Below are 20,239 nucleotides of genomic sequence, written 5' to 3'. Positions count from 1 at the left end.
GTCTTGCCTGGAAAACCCCCATGGACAGTGGCGTCTGGTGGGCTACAGTCCATGGGGTCCCAAGAGTCAGAAATGACTGAACGACTGAGCATGCACGTCTCTCTGAAAGAAGATAAAGAAGATCTGAGACACGATTTCATCCGGAAGAAGTGATACCACAAGCACGAATAAGTGCTACCACTGATAACCACTGACAGGCTACAGAGATTGTTGCCTGTGTGGAGAGTGTTCCAAAGTAGCTGGAAGCAGAAATAGCAATTTTTTATATATAAATATGCACACAGAGCCATGGTCGAAGGAGGTATGTATCATTATGACAGAGCCACAGTTTGCTTTCTGCAAGAAATGGTGGAGCTCTCCTGCTGGGGATTAGTCAAAACATGTCAAGGGAATCACAGAGAAAGGGCTGAATAATGTTGGCACTCTCCACTGCCTGGTGGGAATGGGTATGGACCTACACTTTGGAAAGTATTTCGGTAAAATGTCCAGCAAAAATGTCATAAAATGAGGCCACGTTATTTCACTTCTAGGAGCACAACCTAAATAAACAATCCAAATATTGTAGGTAAGGTAGGAAATTCTTGTAGGTATTCATTACTGCATTATTAAAATGAATCAAGTAAATATTCTATATCTGGAGAGTATGACAGTGTTTTAGGTAATTAACTAACGAGTGACACAGATAAGACAGCAACTCCCCACTCCCTCATTTACTGAATTTGTCCCCAGGTTAGAGCTATGAGTAGCCCCTCCTAAGAACTCTGACATATGAGACAACCAAGATAGCTATTTAAAGATTCAATCATAATAGCAAAGAAAAACATTGCATATTATAATTGAGTCCAATAAGAGATGGAGATTTAGGTAGAATGCTGTAAATTTTTACTGAAGAAAGGAAAAGAAGCTCTAAATTAATAGAAGGGAAAACTGGTTCTGGAAAGGAGATTCAATATTAAAAGTATCAGGTTTCTCCAAATTTGTATATAAATTTCATACAATTCCCAATCAAAATTCTAAAAGAATGTCTAGTGAAATAGCCAGTAAACTTTGGAAAAACAGAATAATGAGGAGGGACTTACATAACCATTCTAAAGGTGAAAAATAATGTGTCATTGGCCCAAAATTAGATAAAAAGATCAATAAGAAAAGATAAAGCCTGTGATATTTCAATTATATGAGAAAATAATTCAATAAAAGATGTTGAAACAACAGATCAGGTATTTACAGATTAAAAACTAAGCTCAATAAAACATGAAAACCATTAAAAATCATATAAGTATTAGTAAAAAATTTAGGAGAACCTGACATCTTAATCTTAAAGTAGGGGATACTTTCATAGGCAGAAACAATAAAAGCCATAAAGTGAAAAGACTTCACTATACAAAAATACAAATAGTTTGAATAATCTAAAGAGTATAAAGTTCAAAGATGATACTGACTACAGGAAAATAATTTCAACATTCAAATAGACAAGCATTAATAACTAATGAAACAGCCTCTAGAAATCAGTAAGAAGTGAAAAAAAAAAGCTTTCTAAAAATAGATAAAGGAATTCACAAAAGAAATATGTGTCTAATGAGTATACTGAAATTACATTGTAATTTGGAATCTGCAATTTTTTTTTTTTGGAATCTGCAATTTTTAAAAATAATGAGTTAATATATTTGACTTGGCAGCAGAAATGAAAAATCAGAATAATACTGCATTTTGACAAGGGTGTGTGAAGGGAAACAGACTGTCATTAAGAAGACATCAGGACAGACTTTTTGAAGTATCCTGATTTGGTACTTACTAAAATTTTACTTGTGCCCTCTATTATAACCTACAAAATCCACTTTTAGGAGTATACACAATAAACATCTTGCAATATCCACATAGAAGACTGTTCATTGCAGCACTTTAGGGTAAATATGTGGCCAAGAACAGTAGATGAGTAAATAAACAATATTATAGCCATAGGGTGAAATGCTATGAAAGCTATTTTGTGGTAGAAAAATAGTTACTGGTGTTAAAAGATCACCAAGATACATTAGTAAAGCAGAAAATTTTTATATTTAAATATATACAAGAAAAGATCAAGAAGTAGACATAGAAAAGCATTAAACAGTAGTTACTTTGGCCACCTGATGCAAAGAGCCAACGCATTGGAAAACACCCTGATGCTGGGAAAGATTGAGGACAAGAGGAGAATGGGGTGACAGATGATGAGATGGTTGGATGGCATCACCAACTCAGTGGGCATCAGTCAGTCAGTTTAGTTGCTCAGTCATGTCCAACTCTTTGTGACCCCATGAACTGAAGCATGCCAGGCCTCTCTGTCCATCACCAACTCCCAGAGTTTACCCAAACTCATGTCCATTGAGCTGGTGATGCCATCCAACCATCTCATCCTCTGTCATCCCCTTCTCCTCCCGCCCTCAATCTTTCCCAGCATCAGGGTCTCTTCCATTGAGTCAGTTCTTCGCATCAGGTGGCCAAAGTATCGAAGCTTCAGCTTCAACATCAGTCCTTCCAATGAACACCCAGAACTGATCTCCTTTAGGATGGACTGGTTGGATCTCCTTGCAGTCCAGGGGACTCTCAAGAGTCTTCTCCAACACCACAGTTCAAAAGCATCAATTCTTCAGTGCTCAGCTTTCTTCATAGTCCAACTCTCACATCCATACATGACTACTAGGAAAACCAAAGCTTTAACTAGACAGACCTTTTTTGGCAAAGTAATGTCTCTGCTTTTAAATATGCTATCTAGGTTGGGCACAACTTTCCTTCCAAGGAGTAAGCGTCTTTTAATTTCATGGCTGCAATCACCATCTGAAGTGATTTTGGAGCCCAGAAAAATAAAGTCAGCCACAGTTTCCACTGTTTCCCCATCTATTTGCCATGAAGTGATGGGACCAGATGCCATGATCTTAGTTTTCTGAACATTGAGCTTTAAGCCAACATCTTCCCTCTCCTCTTTCACTTTACTCAAGAGGCTCTTTAGTTCTTCTTCACTTTCTGCCATAAGGGTGGTGTCATCTGCATATCTGAGGTTATTGATATTTCTCTTGGCAATCTTGATTCCAGTTTGTGCTTCATCCAGCCCAGCGTTTCTCATGATGTACTCTGCACATAAGTTAAACAAGCAGGGTGACAATACAGTCTTGACATACTCATTTTCCTATTTGGAACCAGTCTGTTGTTCCATGTCCAATTCTAACTGTTGCTTCCTGACCTGCATACAGGTTTCTCAAGAGGCAGATCAGGTGGTCTGGTATTCCCATCTCTTGCAGAATTTTCCACAGTTCATTGTGATCCACACAGTCAAAGGCTTTGGCATAGTCAATAAAGCAGAAATAGATGTTTTTCTGGAACTCTCTTGCTTTTTTGATGATCCAGCAGATGTTGGCAATTTGATTTCTGGTTCTTCTGCCTTTTCTAAAACTAGCTTGGACATCTGAAGTTCACGGTTCAAGAGTCTGAGCAAACTCTGGGAGACAGTGAAGGACAAGGAAGCCTGGAGTGCTGCAGTCCATGGGGTTGCAAAGAGTCGGACATGACTTAGAACTAAATAGCAACTTCTTAAATAGGGTGGAATAAAGGATTGGGTTAGGCTTCGCTGGTGGCTCAGATGGTAAAGCATCTCCCTGCAATGCGGGGGACCTGGGTTCAATCCCTGCGTCGGGAAGATCCCCTGGAGAAGAAAATGGCAACCCATTCCAGTACTCTTGCCTGGAGAATCTCATGGACGGAGAAGCCTGGCGGGCTGCAGTCCATGGGAGAGCAAAGAGTCAGACACGACTAGGAGAATTCACTTTCACTTTTCAAAGGATGAGGAGGCTTCTTTGGTGGGTCATTGGTAGAAAATCTGCCTGCCAATTCAGGAGACTCGAGTTTGATCCCTGGGTTGGGAAGATGTCCTGAAGAAGGAAATGGTAATCCACTCCAATATTCTTGCCTAGGAAATGCCATGGACAGAGGAGCCTGGCGGGCTACAGTCCCCAGGGTTGCAAAGAGTCGGACATGACATAGCAACTATAAGCAACAACAGAGGACTAGAACTGTCGTTTACTACCTGTATGTTTTATGTTTGACTTTTTAAAAATGACTACATGTGAAGACCAGCAGAAATGATACACTCAGAAAAGTTTTTATAGTGGTGACAAGTGTTTACTTAACCAAGGTAAAGGAAATAATTCGGTCATTTAAAGCAAAGGTATACTGGGTGGTAGTGTGATCATGGTTTCCTGGATCTTTCCTTCTGTCACTTCAGTTCAGTCGCTCAGTCGTGTCCGACTCTTGCGACTCCATGGACTGCAGCACGCCAGGCTTCCCTGTCCATCACCAACTCCTGGAGCTTGCTTAAACTCATGTGCATCAAGTCAGTGATGCCATCCTACCATCTCATCCTCTGTTGTCCCTTTCTCCTCCTGCCTTCAATCTTTCCCTCTGTGGGTAAGCTTATTCAGGTAAATCAGGTAAGGGTCTTGACACTTAGACCGGCCTTGTTCCTCTCTTCACCCTCAGGCTCTATTTCCTTCCCTGCCTTACACAATGATGCTCCACCTTGGATATTTCCTATCATCTAGATCCAATCTTCCTTTTACTGATGTCAGATGTCTAGCTCTCTCACCTAGGGATGGCTCTCAATACTGCATAAAGACTTGTCAAGTAACAGGACTGGTAAAAGTATGACTGTTTAACATTTATAAGCCAAGGAGGAAAATCTACAAAGAATATACATCAAAAGAAGTTCATAGGTTGCTCAGCTTGGTGCTGTGTGATGACCTAGAGCAGTGGGGTGGGGGGTGGGTTGGAAGGAGGCTCAAGAGGGAGAGGATATATGTATATGTGATTCACTTTGTTTACAGCAGAAACTGCCGCAACACTGTAAAGCAATTATACTCCAATTAAAAAAAAAAAACATTAGGGGAAGAGAGGAAACAAAAAAAGAATTGGATGCATTTCATAGCATGATTTCAAAAACAAATACTTACATTTTTAACTGAATAAAAGTCATACACATTTCTCACATGAGTACTTCAGGAAACAGGTAAAAACTTTGAGAAATAGTTCTCTACATTCCGAAGGAAATTAAAGAAAGACTGGAAGACCCAGAGTGGGGGAGGTGGGAGGGAGGCACAAGAGGGAGGGGTTATATGTATACTTACGACTGATGCATGTTGCTGTATGGCAGAAACCAACACAACACTGCAAAGCAATTATCCTCCAATTAGAAAGAAATTAAAGAGAGAAAATAACTATCTGAAAGGGAGAATTTTATGAGAGGGATACGAAATTAAAGAAGAAATTAAAAGGTGGTAAACGTGAAGTGAATGAGTTCATGAAAGATACCAAAGTTAACAATACAAACACCCCAGAAATAAAAATGATATAGAAACACAAAAACAATATAAGAGATACCATTTTTAAAAAAGAATTGGAACATGGAAGAAAGACATAAAAATCCAAAACTTTAAATGCCAAAAGACAAAGAAACAAAGGTAATTAGAAAGGAATATATGGAGAGACCAGAGTCAACATAAGCTTGACCAGCAAAGGAAGTCCAATAAACGGGATCAGAATAACACTAAAATATGAAATAGAACATGTTTCTGAATTAAAGAGAGACCTGATTCTGAGGGTCAAAGGGGCATACTGTTACAGGGGAAAGCGATTTGTTCCAGCAATCAACATGCTATATTTTGGTAAGGTTGCTCACCTTTAAGAATGGTGCAGCAGAAATTAACACAACATGGGAAAGCAATTATCCTCCAGTTTGAATTTAAAAAAGAATAAACATAGAAATAAATAAGCATTCAGTAAGAAGAAGCAGTTCGCCTGCCAAGGAGGAAAATCAGAGTGGACTCAGATTTCTTCACAGCAATGTTTAGTATTCCCAAACGTAGTTCCGCTGATAAAGAACCCACCTGCAATGCAGGAGGCCCCGGTTTGATTCCTGTCTCAGGAATATCTACTAGAGAAGGGATAGGCTACTCACTCCAGTATTCTTGGGCTTCTCTGGTGGCTCAGCTAGTAAGAATCCACCTGCAATGTGGGAGACCCGGGTTCAATCCCCGGGTTGGGAAGATTCCCTAGAGAAGGGAATGGTCTACCCACTCCAGTATTCTGTCCTGAAGAATTCCACGGACTGTTATGTCCATGGGGTTGCAAAGAGTTAGACAGGCCTGAGCGACTTTCACTTGGAAAACTGTGAGCCCAAAAGTTCAGATAGCCCTTCTTGTGGAGTAAAAAACTACTTGATGAGACATTCTCATTAAACAAGTGCTGTAATGGAAAGAACTGAGAAAAGAAGAATTAATGGCATGAAAGTATTTGTGATTTGCACTGAACTGATTAGAATACAGAAATAAGGCTGTTATAAACACTGAAATGTATTAGTAAGAATATAGCTAAGAAAAATGGGCAATGGTGGGAAAAAGTGATCAGAAAAAATTACAAATACGCTAATTTCTTAAACTTTCATAGCAGGAGATTAAAGATATTATTTACTCCTGATGTTCCAAATTTCCTTCTGATATTTCCTTCTATCTGAAAAAGTTCCTTTAGTAAATCTTTAGATATGATGTAAGGTTGGTTTAACATTAGAAAAAATATGAGTCATCATATATTAATAGATTAAAATTGAACAATCACATGATCATCTCAGTAAATGCAGGAAAAAAATGTTTTACAAACTTCAACACCCATTTGTGACAGAAACTCTTGTAGCAAACTAAGAATAAAATAGACCCTCCTCAATCTAACAAAAAGACATTTATAAATAAAATCCTAAAGATAGAAATCTACTAAATATTACTGAGAGGAATTAAAGACTATTAGATAAAAGGAGAGATATACTGTGTCCGGAAATCAGAAAATTCAAAATTGTTAAAATGAGATATCAGTAACCTCACATTAATCTATAGATTTGATGCAGTTCCAAAATCTCACGTGTTTTCTGTATAAATTACACACAGATTGTAAAATTTACAAAGAAATGCAGAAAGCCCAGAGTAACCAAAAGTAAAGAAAAAATAAAATTGAGAGTCTTTTGAAAAAGAAAAACAAAGTTGGAAGTATTAAACTCCCACTTAGTATCAAACTTACACTTAGAATAAAGCTACTGTAATCATGTTACAAGTTTCAAGGAGATCCAATCAATCCATCCTAAAAGAGATCAAACCTGGGTGTTCATTGGAAGGTCTGATGTTGAAGCTGAAGCTCCAATACTTTGGCCACCTCATGCGAAGAGTTGACTCATTGGAAAAGACCCTAATGCTGGGTAGGATTGGGGGCGGGAGGAGAAGGGGACGACAGAGGATGAGATGGTTGGATGGCATCACCGACTCGATGAACATGGGTTTGGGTGGACTCCGGGAGTTGGTGATGGACAGAGAGGCCTGGCGTGCTGCAATTCATGGGGTCGCAGAGAGTCGGACACGACTGAGCGACTGAACTGAACTGAATCAAGTTAGTCTGGTATTGATATATAAATCAATGAAACAGAACAGTGAGCCCAGAAATAGACCTACACATACATAGCTTATGAGTACCAACATAAGGGCCAACGTATTTCAGTGTAGAAAGGATATTTTTTTCACAAATGGCACTAGAAAGTGGATGTTCACATCCAAAAACAAAAGAAAGAACTTCAACACTCATCTTCACACCACATCCAAAATTTAACTCAAAAAAGATCATAGACCTAAATGTAAAAGAGAAAGTTTTAAAACATCTAGAAGAAAACATAGGAGAGAAATTTTATTACCTTTAGTTACACTAGATTTCTATAAAAGCATAAACCATAAAAGTAAAAAAATAATAAGTTGGACTTTAAAAATTAAAAAGTTTGCTAAAAGCATACAACAAAACAGAAATAGACTCACATAAAAAACAAACTAGTGGTTACCACTGGGAGAGATGGGGGGAGAGGCAAGAAACAGGCATGGGTTTAAGAGTTGCAAACTACTATGTAGCAAATAAATAAGCTACAAGGCTATATTGTACAACAGAGGAAATATAGCCATTATTTTGAAATAACTTTAATGGAGTATAATCTGTATAAATGTTGAACCACTATGTTGCATATCTGAAACTAATATAATATTGTAAAGCAACTATACTTTAATAAAAAATTAAGTTTGCTCTTAAAAACATACTTAAGAAAATAAAAAGACAAACTGTAGACTGTGATAAAATATTTGCAAAGCATACAGTTGACAAAAGATTTGCTTCAATAATATGTAAATAACTCTTAAAACTCAAAAAGACAAATAATCTAAATTTTAAAATGGGAAAACTTTTTGAAAAGACACTTGATCAAATAAGACAGATAAATGGTAAGTGAACATTATACAAAGATGCTCAACATCATTAGTCATTAGGGAAATGCAAGTTAAATCACACTGCTACACCACAAAACACTCAGTAGAATTAAAAACAAAACAAAAAAAAAACATTTAAAATACCCATTGCTGGTGAGAATGTGGACCACCTGGACCACTCATAGTTGCTGATGGAAATACAAAGTGGTACATACACACACAAAAATACAGTTTGGCAGTTTCCACTAAATGAAATATACTCTTATCATACAACTTAGAGACCTCTCTCCTAAGTAGTTACTCAGGAGAAATAGCATATGTCCAAACAAAGACATGTATTTGAATGTCATACTTACATTTTTCAACCCAAATATCCACCAACTAATGAATATAACTAACTAAGATGGGCCATGCATGGGACTGAGAAAGAGCTATCATAGACAAATTGTTTTACAGTCATGAAATAGAATACTTTGGCCACCTGATGCGAAGAGTCAACTCATTGGAAAAGACCCTGATGCTGGGAAAGATTGAAGGCAGGAGGAGAAGGGGACGACAGAGGACAAGATGGTTGGATGGCTTTACTGACTCAATGGACATGAGTTTGAGCACACTCTGGGAGATGGTGAAGGACAGGGAAGCCTGGTGTGCTGCAGAACATGGGGTCACAAAGAGTCAGACACAGCGGAGTGACTGAACAACAACAGCAATGGAATACTAAGTGAATAAGTCCAGACTCAAAAAAACTGGATGTTGTATGACTCCATTTACACAAAATTCTGGAAAGGGAAAAAGTGCAATGACAAAAAGCCATTTAGTGGTTGCCAGGGCAGGTGTAGGGAGAGGCCATTGAATAGAGAACCAGAGAGAACATTCTGGAGTTACGTTCTGGAAGATATGTTCTAGATCATGACTGTGCTGTATATTATACAACCGTAAAATAAACTATATTTTTGTGTAATTACACAACAATACAACTTATAAATTGTGTTTTTGCGTAACTACATAAAACTATAAACATTTGTTAAAACTCAGAATTACAAACTTAAAATTGGCAAATTTTATTATATGCATATTTACTTCATTAAAGGTAATTATTCTTAAAAGTTGGAAATTAGAAGGTCATATTCTATTGTAAGATACATTTTATAATGAAAGTCTAATCTCATAGATAGGATGCTTTATATTATTCGTAGATTATTGTTGCCACCTTGAAGAACCATAGGAATCCTTCAAAACTAACAGAAATAATAAGAATTCAGTAACATGACTAGCTATGACACTAAAACACAAATATACTGAGCTTCTTATATGCGAATAATTAGTAAAAATCTATAATGAAGGAAACATCACATTCAGGAATTCACAAATATATTTAAAAAAACATATGCAACTCACACATTAAGTTTTAAATAACTCCTGAGGACAAAAGAAAAAAAATGAGTAACAATAAAAATGTACCTTGTTCTTGGTTCCAAAACTTTGGATTAAAAGTCTTTCTTCTCCCTAAATCAAGTTATAATTTAATTGCAATCTCAATGAATAATCTCATATATGCTTTCTCATTTTGAATGTGATTAATAAGCTACTTAAAATCATTGGAGACAAGACAAATTATTTAATAAATGTAACTGGGATAACTGTAAAGCTTTAGGAAAATATGCTTACACATATACTTTGATCCCTAAGTAGCAGTAAATTCTGTTCACATCATTATATGCTAAAAATAAAATCATAAATTTTAGAGGAAAATATGAGTATTTTTTTATTATCCTGGGGTTGGGAAGATACTTAAGTTTATATAAAGTTCAAAATTCAGAAAGATAAAAATTATTAAATTTGATTATATGAAAAATTTAACTATCTGTGATGCAAAAACTTACCAATAACTACATTCAGGTGATAAATGATAAACTGGGTTAAAAAAATTGTTAACAAATGACCAAGAGCTAATTTCCAGAAAATTAAAATCGCTCTTACAAGTTAATAAAGAAGAGACAACCAACCAACAGAAAATATGGCAAAGAACATAAAGAGGTAGTAGTAAAGGAGGAAAAAGTGCAAATGGTGCATAAAGTGAGATGACGTTTATCTCACTTCACTTACAATTAAAGAAATTAATATTCAGTAGGGATGAGGTGCCCACAGAAAAAGAAAAGCAAGAAGGCAAAGTGGTTATCTGAGGAGGCTTTACAAATAGCTGAAAAAAAGAAGAGAAGCGAAAAGGAAGGGAGAAAGGGAAAGGTACATCCAACTAAATTCAGAGTTCCAAAGAAAAGGAGAGACATGAAGCCCTTCTTCGATGAACAGCGCATAACACTAGAAGAAAACAACAGAAGGGGAAAGACTAGAGATCTCTTCAGGAAAATTGGAAATATCAAGGGAACATCTTGCCCAAAGATGAGCACAATAAAGGACAGAAACCATAGAGACCTAGCAGATGCTGAAGAGATCAAGAAGAGATGGAAAGGCTACGCGGAAGAACTAAACAAAAGCGATCTTAATGAAATGGATTACTACTATGGTGTAGTTAGTCACCCAGAGCCAGACATTCTGGAGTGTGAAGTCAAGTGAGCCTTAGGAAGCACTGCTGTTAATAAAGCTAGTGGCTGCAATCAAATTCCAGCAGAACTATTCAAATCCCTAAAGGAGGATGCCATCAAGGTTTTGCATTCAATATGTCAGCAAATCTGGCAGACCCAGCAGTGGCCACAAGACTGCAAAAGGTCAATTCTCATCCCAGTTCCCAAGAAGGGTACTACCAAAGAATGTGCTAACCATCGGAAAATTGCACTCATCTCCCATGCTAGTAAGATCATGCTTAAAATCTTGCCTGTTAGTTTCAGCATTATGCAAACCAAGAACTTCCAGATGTTCAAATAGGGTTTAGAAAAGGAAGAGGAACAGACAAATCACCAACATTCGCTGGATCACAGAGAAAGCAAGGGAATTCCAGAAAAACATCTACCTCTGTTTCATTGAGTATGCTAAAACCTTTGACTGTGTGGATCATAACAAACTGTGGAAGGCTCTTAAAGAGATGGGAATACCAGACCATCTTACCTGTCTCCTGATAAGACTATAAAGCAACAGTTAGAACCCTGTATGGAACAATTGATTTGTTCAAGATCGAGAAAGGATACAACCAAGCTGTCTGCTGTCACCCTGCTTATTTAATCTATACACTGAGCACATCATAAGAAATGCTGGGCTGTATGAGTTACAAGCTGAAATCAAGATAGGCGGGAGAAACATCAACAATCTCAGATATGCAGATGATACCACTATAATTGCAGAAAGTGAAGAGGAACTAAACAGCCTCTTGACAAGCGTGAGGGAGGAGATTGAAAGAACCAGCTTAAGACTAAACATTAAAAAAAGAAACTAAGATCATGGCATATGGCCCCACTACTTCATAGCAAATAGAAGGAGAAAAGGTGGAAGTAGTGACAGATTTCCTCTTCTTGGACTACAAAATCACTGTGGCCGCTGACTGCAGACATGAAATCAGAAGATGATTGCTTCTTGGAAGGAAAGCAGTGACAAACCTAAACAGTATGTTGAACAGCAGAGACATTACTCTGTCAACAAAGATCCGTATAGACAAGCCTATGGTCTTGCAAATGGTCATATACGTAAAGAAGAGAGCTGAACTGTAAAGAAGGCAGAACGCCAAAGAATTGATGCCTTCGAACTGTGGTGCTGGAGAAGACTCCCTGAAAGTCCCTTGGACAGCAAGGAGATCAAACCAGTCAATCTTACTGGAAATCAACCCTGAATATTCGTAGGAAGGACTGATGCTAAAGCTGAAGCTCCAGTATTTTGGTCATGTGATGCAAACAGATGAACATCAAAGGATTGATGCTTTTGAACTATGGTGTTGGAGAAGACTCTTGAGAGTCCCTTTGACAGTAAGGAGATCAAACCAGTCAATCCTAAAGGAAATCAGTCCTGAATATTCACTGGAAGGACTGATGCTGAGCTGAAGCTCCAGTACTTTGGACACCTAATGCAAAGAACTGACTCAACTGGAAAAGACCCTGATGCTGTGGAAGATTGGGAGTAGGAGGAGAAGGGGATGACAGAGGATGAGATGATTGGATGGCATCACCAACTTGATGGACATGAGTTTAAGCAAGCTCTGGGAGTTGGTCATGGACAGGGAAGCCTGGCGTGGTGCTGTCCATGGAGTCGCAAAGAGTCAGACAGGACTGAGCATCTGAACTGAAATGAACTGATGTGAACAGCTGACTCATCGGAAAAGTCTTTGATGTTGGGAAGGATTGAGGGCAGAAGGAGAAGAGGGTGTCAGAGGATGAGATGGCTGGACGGCATCACCAATGCAATGGACATGAACTTGGGCAAACTTCAGGAGACGGTGAGGGACAGGGATGCCTGCTGTGCTGCTGTCCATGGGGTCACAAAGAGTCGGACAGGATTGGGCTACTGAACAACAACAGCAATAAGGGATGAAGTGTCGTTTTTCACATAGACAGGGAGCCAAAATTTTGTTAATGTTTGGCCATGTCCATTGCATGCCTCCTAATGAAGTAAGAAATAAGACACAAAGCTTTATAATTAGGGGCAGCAGAAGTTGCCATTTATGGGAATAATTACCCCATTGAGTGTTAGCATGGCCCCTGCCTCACCCAAATGGTAGGAGATGCAGAGAGAGCCCTGGGTACCTTCAGCCTAAACCAGAGAACCCCAGGTTCACCTACAAAAGGCTTAAAGAAAGCTTTGGGAAAGCTCTACTGCAGTGGTTCTCAGACTTCAGTAAGCATTAAAATCACATGTAGGGCTTGCTAAAACTCAGATTGCTGGGTCCTGGCATGGGAATTTAGGATTCAGGAAGTCTAGGGTGGAATCTGAGAACCTGCATTTATACCAAGTTCCTAGGAGGTGCGGAAACCCCTGGGACAGGGATTGCATTTTGAGGACCTCTGGTCTATTAAATACGCTTTGTCCTGCTTGCTTGCCATTTCAGTGTTAAACTGAAATAAAAGCAACATTAATTAGAGTCCCATTCTTCCCTGCCAGTCTTCACAACCAGACCATCTCTCTGTGGTTTGGCTTAGTTTACCAACTGGAAAAGACTTGGATTCAAAAAAAAAAATCTTTCCCTTAGTATTAGTGAAAAAATAAACCTATGCAGCCCTTTTCAATTTGGCAATACTTCTCAAAATTCACATGCATATATCCTGGGCCCAGAAATTCCACATCTAGGTATTTATCCTGCACATATGCTCCACCCAAAACGCACAAAGAGGATATGTACTAAGATGTTTATTGTAGCCTATTGACAATAGCCTAAAAACTGGAAACAACTTAACATCAGTCAACTGGGAACTGTTTAAATAAATTAGGGTACATCTCCCGGGAATACTTTGCAGCCATTAAGATGAATGTGGTAGATTGATCATACTGAAATGGAAGTATGCCCACAATGTTTAATTAAGTGCAAAAGAGAAACCACAGAATGGTACATGGAATGAGATCCACTTTATGTCAAAATTAAATAGATGAATCTCAGGACTTCCCTGGTGGTCCAGTGGCTAAGACTCCATGATCCAAATGCAAGGGGCCTGGGTTCGATCCCTGGTCGGGGAACTAGATCCTGCATGCCACCACTGAGATCACCTGCCACAGCTAAAGATCCTGGGTGCCACAACTGCAAAAAGATCCTGTGTGCCACAACTCAGACCTAGCACAGCCAAATAAATATTTTTTTAAAAAAAGATATACAGAAGATATGACATATGATACATATACTATATATAAAGATATGATACATATATACACATATGTGTGCATGCAAAGGTTTCTGAAAAGATTCTTACAAAGTTAGCCAAGGGAGGGCTTCTCTGGTGGTCCAGAGGTTAAGAATCTGCCTTGCAATGCAGGGGACACCAGTTCAATCCCTGGCCCAGAAAGATTCCCCATACTGAGTAGCAAGTAAGCCCTTGGGCCCCAACCACCGAACCCATGCACCCCACCCAGACTAGTGAAAAGCCTGAGCAGCAAGGAAGATCCAGAGCAGCCCAAAATAAATAAATAATACATACTAAAAAAAAAAAAAAAAAAGGCAGCTCAAGGAAAGGGGGCTGGAGCCTTGGGGAGACCAGGTATGACACTGAAAGACAATTACTTTAAAATTTTCCTGTTTGAATTATTTTACAACAAAGCACATATATGCTATCCTGTCTCATTTATTTTTAAACTACTTTTTCAAAGTCAAATCAAGAGCAACAACTTAATGCCTTCAGTGCCTCAGCCTGAAACAAGTTTTATCTCTTGATTATCGATGGCTCTCCAGGACCTCTAATTGGGAACAATTTCCTTGCCGAGTTTCTGATCACTGGGCACCACCGAGATTAATCAAACATTGACTGGTAAAAAAAAAAAGATAAAAACAAGATAGGAAATAAACACCCATCCTAAATGGAGAGGGACCCAGCAGGCCTATGTTCCTGCAACACCCTGTCCTTTGTCCCACTTTAATTCTTTCTCCAACATCTTGAGGAAAAACTAGCATCATACAAAAGAACATGGAACTATTTATCTGCAATTTCTCTGTTGACTCAATGCTTGCTTCAATAACTGTGAACTGAGTTGGTAGGACAGCTGCCTACTTCACGTGGCCACCATTTCAATGGATTCTGGAAAAGGGACAGCAAAGACAGTATATGTGCCAGTATTAGGATGATAATGCACACATTAGGTTTTGCTAAAAATACTGGGGACCTGGAATCCACTCATAGCAAGCAGGGTGTACCTGAAATCATCATTAGTTAAGAGTAGCAGGAAATTACCAAGTCATGAAGGCAAATTAATGAATTCTGGACCTGACATTCAGGACTTTCAGGCAGCTGGGTCAAGCTGGCATTTCAATATGCAAACCTACTGCTCCAAGGTATAAGGCCAGCTCTCAGGGGAGAGAGAGCAGGGCTAAAGGTACAATCCAATCTTAAACTTCTCTTTAGAGTCATGAAAGCTTAAGCCACGAGATAAATATTTATATGCTCTGGATTTTTTAAATGAAAAAAAAAAACATTCCAAAAAGCTGTAATGGAGCAAAATCTTCTCTCACTCCTCAATCTGAACAAATAAAATAAGGCTGAACATTTCAAAGAAGCGCACATTTTTCATTCTCCCAAAAGCATATGGGGGAAGCCCTGGTACAATCTCTTAGTTACTCCATAAAGAGGCACTGATATTATCCACAAAGTTTGTAACCTTTGGTGGAAAATTCTGTAGACCTGGGTCACTGACATCAAAACAGATTCAAAATGTTGTGGGTCAAACAATATGAACTAATAAGAAGTTTCTACCATCCTGGAACCAGCTGTTCTTTTTCCTTGGCAGGCTGAAAACATCATGTGTTATGTGTCATATGTCAGGTGCCATGAAATGTACATTTCTATTATGTAACTGCTTGATTTTGGTCACTCAAAACACCCTAAGTGTTTTCCTTAATCACCTTAAGAAAGGCTCATGGGCTTCCCTGGTGGCTCAGCAGTAAAGAATCCACCTGCCAATGCAGGAGACACGGTTCGATCCCTGATACGGGAAGATCCCACACACTGCAAAGCAACTAAGTCTGTGCTCACCACTACTGAGCTTATGCTCTAGAGTCCAGAAACAGCAACTACTGAAGCCCACACCCTACAGCCTGTGCTCCATAACAGGAGAAGCCACTGCAATGAGAAGCCCGAGCATTGCCACTAGAGGAAAGTCCACGCATCCACAAAGAACCACGGTGCAGTCAAAATCAATAAATAAAATGGAAAAAAAAAAAAAGAGAGGCTCAAGCTTGTTTACTTTTTTTACATCTACCCAACAAGTTAATTTCATTACATTGTTCAGTCACTGTCATGTCTGACTCTAATATAATTTGATTATAGCACTATTATTTGGGATCCAGGCCAGGACTCAGTTGATCGGAATTGAGAAAGCCACAGAAAAGCAGCTGAACTACAAAGGAATCAGAGACTCCACTAATGCAAAAAGAGTTTCTAATTAATAATCCCAGATAAATCTTGTGATCCTGGCTTCCTCTAAGGAACTCAAAGTGCTGTACAACAATTACTGAATGAACCACCCAAACACCCTTGCACATCCGCAGGGAGAATGTACTGTAATAGTCACCTAATGGACTGGAAAACCTGGCACCGCAGAAAGGTCATGTGATTTGCCAAATATTACAAAATGAGTCAGGATGATAACAGAAAATAGTCCTCAATGACTCTGATCTGGTCACTGGTCAGAGCTGAATAAGCACCTTTGTTGTTTGTTTTAACTTTCTACAGGTAATAGTGATTTCTCCAGCAAATGATTTAATCTTCTCCCCATTTACTGCTCTTTGTTGGTTCTGTTTTGTTCCTCCTTATTTTTACTCTATAATAATGGAAATGATGCTAGCAATGTTTGAACAGCAGCATATTTCACAAAGTGCTTTTCACAGTCACTATCTCCTCTAATTAAGCAAACTCCATCTCTGCATTCTACATATCTCTACACCCTGACTCAAGTTGACTTAAAATTGTGAAACAACACCATACATGAAATGTAACAGGAAGAGAGAAATTTCCTTCCAGTCACTGTTTTCATGATAGACGCCCAATACGGATGCACCTGCCATCTTTTGTCCTTTCATTCATCAAACATTCACTGGGCACCATTGTGCATGAGACAAAGCTAAGTACTAAGGATATGAAGATAATTAAGACAGTGTCTTTAAATGAAGGAGCTTATCGTCTAAACATGGGAATAAATTACAAATATAATATCACAGGTGCCTGAGCGGAGGAATGAATAAAATGTTGTTGGAATATCAATGAGGGAGAAATAAGTCCAACTTGGGGGAAGCAGAAAAAGCTACTGTGCTGATTTGCCTTCATTTCCCCTTTTCCCCCACATTCTCTCTCTACCTGCTCTGGATCTCAGGGAACCTATCACTGCAGACGGCATCACCATGCTCCCTTCCTTGCCCTCCAGGTTTTGGCAGGTGTGGGCAATGGCTAGTTCCATAGGGAAGTCAGAGGACATGCAGAGATACGTAGGGTGTTTATTTTCCCAGATCCTTCCCTGACCAATTATAGTTTGACCATGACCATATTATTCTATCAAGAGTCAGCATGCCTGCCCTAAAGTCACAAGTTCACTCTGGGTCATTGTCCCCTTACTTAGTTCCTCAGTCCAGTCCTGTCCTTACTAACGCCAGACAGCTTTGCCATATTTATATTATCTTTAAAGTAAAAGTGTTAGTCACTCAGTCATGTACAACTCTTTGCAACCTCATAGACTCTAGCCTTCCAGGCTCCTCTGTCCATGGAACTCTCCAGGCAAGAATACTGGAGTGGGTAGCCATTCCCTTCTCCAGGAGATCTTCCTGACTCAGGGATCAAACTGAGGTCTCCCACATTGCAGGCAGATTCTTTACTGTCTGAACCACCAGACAGCCCTTGTATTATCTTAACCCTTTGTCTTAACTCTTTGTAAATAATTTAAGCGTGAAGATTTTCAAGAAGGAGAATGGCTGAATAAGTTTATAGTGGGGATTTATTAAGTAAAGATGACCCTGGAAGCAAGGGGTTCATAATTCGAAGCTGTTGGGATCTTGAATTCATGCTAGAATATAAATTAAGGCAATGGTAGTTCAGGATGGAAAAGAAACAATTGACTTGCGAGATATCTTTGGAAGTTGAATTGCTCAACTCAGCTAGATATTGAGGAGGGTGAGGGAATATGAGTGAAGTAGAAGGTAACTTCCAGCTCTTTGAAAATATGTTTCTTAAAAAAAAAATTAAAGTTATTTTGGTGAGTGATATGTTTTTAATTGAAGATAATGCAGCAAAAAAAAAAAAAATGCTGCTGTTTATTAAGTGCCCTGCCCTTGCATTTGGCAGGAAATCAACAGGGACCTTCAAGAGGGTTTGCAATGCAAAAATCTGCCACCTGAGCACAGGTATTCTCAGGTACACTTCTCTTGCCATGGTCACAGATCCAACTGCCAGGGCCTCTTGTGGAAGATGTTCAGCCACCCAAAGCCATGTAGAATGGCAGAAAAGATCACACACCTTTAGAGTTAATCTTATGCACTGAAGTCAATACATTTTGAAATTATCTATCTGAAATTACCCATCATTCAGTCTAAATATAATGGAATGTGATGAGAACATACCATATTCTAGCATTTATATGAATGATAACAAAGCTGGTGTTATTATGCTAAGTGAAATAAGTCAGACAAAGAAAGACAAATACCATGTGATTGTTACACGTTCAAGATCATACTGCTCACTGTGGGGCAAGCCAATCAATTGAGGGACAAAGTGTTGGGACAAGGAAAGATGACTTTATTCAGAAAGGCAGCAGACCAAGATGGTGGACTACTGTCCCAAAGAACCATTCTGTCTCGGTTTTGATGCCAGTTTCTTTTATAGAGCAGAGAGGGGACAGTGAGGAGGTAAAGTAAAAAAAAGTGATTGCTGTTGTTTAGTCACTAAGTCATGTCCAACTTTTTCTGACCCCATGGACTGTAGCATGCCAGGCTCCCCTATACTCCACTATCTCCTAGAGTTTGCTCAAATTCACGTCCATTGAGTTGGTGATGGTACCTAACCATTTCATCCTCTGCTGCCCCCTTCTCTTTTTGCCTTCAATCTTGCTCAACATTGAGGTCTTTTCCAGTGAGTTGGCCCTTAGCATCACGTGGCCAAAGTATTTGAGTTTCAGCTTCAGCAACCCTGAACACTCAGGGTTGATTTCCTTTATGATTGACTGGTTTAAGTTGTTGCAAATAATTCCTGGTTCCAGCCAGACTCTGGAGGGGATGTATTAACTTCTTTCTTCCTGAAGGCATTCATAGGTGGGTCTGGTCAGCATATTTTCTATGAGCTTAAACAAAGATGTTTTTGCTTAATGCTCAGACATGGGAGGTAAGTTTCCAGGAGATGGGCCATTATATACACTTTAAGCTACAGGCAACATCTCTTTAGTGATTAACTTATAACAAAAACAATAGAATACAAACATTAAAGTAAAAGAAACAGATCCAGTATGGAGTCAGATTTGTTCTTCCCTTTATGTGGTCTAACTTACATGTGGAATCTAAAAAGACCAAACTCATAGAAACAGAGATCAGATTGGTGGTTGAGGGCTGGGTTTAAGTGAAGGGGTGGTCAAAAAGTTCAGGCTTCTAAGTTATATGATAAATAAGGTCTGGGAATCTAATGCACACCCTAATGACTCTAGCCAATACTGTAATGACTATCGAAAGTTGCTAAAGGAGTAAATCTTAAGAGTTCTTATCACAAAGAAAAAAACTGTACCTGTGTGAGGTGATGGAAGGAAACTGACAGTGGTGATCATTTCACAATGCAAACACATATCAAATTATAATGTTTGTACATCTTAAACATATATAGTGTTATATGTCAATTATATCTCAATAAAATTGGGGTGGGGAAGAATTCCTGTTATTGTTGCTTTCTCTCTAGGGCTCTGCTACTCCTGTAGGAGGTCATCAAGAGGAAGTGAATGCCAACAGATCCAAGAGCTGGACTTACGAGATCAGAAATATACATTCTGCCCACCATTCCCATTTGTTGTTGTTGTTCAGTCCTTAAGTCACGCCCAACTCTTCACAACCCCATTGACTGCAGCACGCCAGGCTTCCCTGTCCTTCCCCATCTCCTGGAGTTTGCTCAAACTAATGTCCATTGAGTTGGTGATGCCATCCAACTATCTCATCTCTTCTCCTCCTGCCCTCAATCTTTCCTAGCATTAGGGTCTTTTCCAATGAGTCGGGTCTTCACATCAGGTGGACCATTTCAAGGATTTAGCCTTGAAAAAGTAATGTGTTACTGAGACCATCTGCACTGAATACGAGACTGAGCACCATTAAGGCCTCTATATAGACTCTTAAGATT

At 39.0% G+C, this 20,239-nt stretch overlaps 1 long non-coding RNA gene across 1 annotated transcript in view; it reads left to right on the top strand.

Moving 5' to 3' along the window:
- The window catches only part of LOC145532498 (uncharacterized), a 35,962-nt gene extending 16,057 nt beyond the window's left edge, over nucleotides 1–19,905 (top strand). The window contains exon 2 of the long non-coding RNA XR_014073294.1: nucleotides 19,808–19,905. This is a non-coding gene — a long non-coding RNA (uncharacterized LOC145532498). The remainder of the gene's footprint in view (nucleotides 1–19,807) is intronic.
- The last annotated feature ends 334 nt before the right edge of the window (nucleotides 19,906–20,239 follow it).

Source organism: Giraffa tippelskirchi, chromosome 2 (assembly GCF_054371585.1).
Source record: "Giraffa tippelskirchi isolate mGirTip1 chromosome 2, T2T-mGirTip1v1.2.pri, whole genome shotgun sequence".
Classification (NCBI taxonomy): domain Eukaryota; kingdom Metazoa; phylum Chordata; class Mammalia; order Artiodactyla; family Giraffidae; genus Giraffa; species Giraffa tippelskirchi.
The sequence above is the reverse complement of the archived record's forward strand: the minus strand, read 5'-3'. Positions and strand labels throughout refer to the sequence as shown.